This window comes from Wasmannia auropunctata, unplaced genomic scaffold, assembly GCF_000956235.1.
Source record: "Wasmannia auropunctata unplaced genomic scaffold, wasmannia.A_1.0 LD336095.1, whole genome shotgun sequence".
Taxonomy (NCBI): domain Eukaryota; kingdom Metazoa; phylum Arthropoda; class Insecta; order Hymenoptera; family Formicidae; genus Wasmannia; species Wasmannia auropunctata.
In genome coordinates, this window is record NW_012026795.1 from 681,909 (window position 1) to 684,020 (window position 2,112).

Consider the following 2,112-nt stretch of genomic DNA (forward strand, 5'->3'; position numbering starts at 1 on the left):
CGAAAGCCTCATCTTCCACGTCATCGAGCGAGAGGCACAACCGGCTTGGATGATGCGCGCACCTTTCCCACCACACGTCTTGGACCAACAGCGGCACTAGCAGCAGCAGGTTGAGGTTGAAGCCAAAGATCAAGGTAATTCCCTTCCTCTGTGTGTGTGTGTGTGTGTGTATGTGTGTGTGCGCGCGTGCGTGCGTGTGTCTACAATGACCATAGTCGTCGTTCTGGTCGTCTTTGACGAATTCGAATGTTTCTTTTTCTATAATCAGGGGGGCTTCGCCCCCCCGAACCCCCCCTGACCATGGGGCTTCGCCCCCTGGACCCCCGTACCTACTTGACCAGGGATACGCGTGGAAAGTGTGTTTGTGACTGTGTCATGATTTATGAAAAATGCAATTTTTATATATAATCTAGCGATAGTTCCGATTTTTTCAGCACCCTCATTTTTTACCACTTTAAGAGGAAGTCAGAACTTAGAAAAATTTTCAGAAAACAAAAATTCTAAACATTCCTAGACCTACCCTTTATTATGCAGCTCCACGAGAGGAACACAAAAGGTCCTCTTCGCCATACCTCTATCTCTCTTCGTTTCACTAATACAGGTCATTTTTGATTCTTGAAAACAAAAAATGAATTAGATCAGCTAAACGGTTGGAGATAGGGGCATGGTCAAGAGGACCTTTCTTCTTCCTCTCGACAAGTTCTATAAGGAAAAAATGAGACCCTGCCAAGATTCCCAAACATTTGAAAAAAAAAAATTTGAAAAAAAAAAATTTTTTTTTCAATACCGGGACCTAGCCTTCCTTATGCAGCTCGACGAGAGAAACAAGAAAGGTCCTCTTCGCCATGCTTCTATTTGCCTTTCTTTCACTAATAATCGCCATTTTTAAATTTAGAAAACTAAAAACGAATTAGAATAGTTAAACGGTTGAAGATAGGGGCATGGCGAAGAGGACCTTTTTTGTTCCTCTCGACGAGTTCTATAATGAAAAATTGCGACCTGTCCAAAATTGCAAAAAAATAAAATTAATTTATCAAAAACAAAATTTTTCTATTTCGGGACCTACCCTTCCTTATAGTACTCGACGAGAGGAATAAGAAAGGTCCTCTTCACCGAGTCTCTATCTCCAACCGTTTGGCCTAGGTAACTCGTTTTTCGTTTTTGAAACACATTGACGAGTGTTCCTGGCCAAATGGTTCAAGATTGAGGCTCGGTGAAGAGGACCATATTTATGCGACTCGACGAGAAGAACGAGAAAGGTCCTCTTCACCGAGTCTCTATCTCCAACCGTTTAGTCTGTGTAACTTGTTTTTGTGAATTACATAAGCATATTTTCTTGGTTTATCACAAATATGAAGCTCTTACGCATGGAAATACCGTAGAACGTAGTACGATCGGTTCCCACATACGATTCAATCCTTCCCGTTATTTATTTCGCTCCATGAAATGCACTCGAGTTACAATACTTAATACAAAGTTTGAAATTATTTATTTATTTTACAGGTACAACGCTGCCACGCTCAGTTATTGCTCATACGAACGTTACGCGTCGTTCGCAATAACATTGGCCACCAATTCAGCATTACATCGAAAAACTCAATTTTTCGATATTTCTTATTTGGACTCTATCTCCGCTATTATCAGTTCGATATGTGCCAAAGTTATACAATTAGTGTACTTCGATGATACGACGAGTAGAAAAGCATGATAAATCGATTGTGATTGATATTTCGATGGGTCATTTTTCTAGGCATGTGCCTGCAGATATGACTCATCGAAATATCTATTGCATTCGATGTACGATGCATCGCTACTCGCCGTCTCATCAAAATACACTATTTCTGTAAGTTTCGCATAGATCGGACTGATAATAGCAAAGATTTTGTCGAAATAAGAAATGTCGTAAAATTGAGTTTTTTAAAATTATGAAATATTAGTGCCAATTGCTAACTTGCCACCAATTGTGCATTATTAACATAAACTAAATTAGGCGACACATCTAATTTAGACTCTATCTCCCTTACGCAATCTGTGTGATGTCTGCCAAACTCATAGAAATAGTGTATTTCGATTAGGACGACAAGCGTAGAGATGCATCGTACATTGAATGTT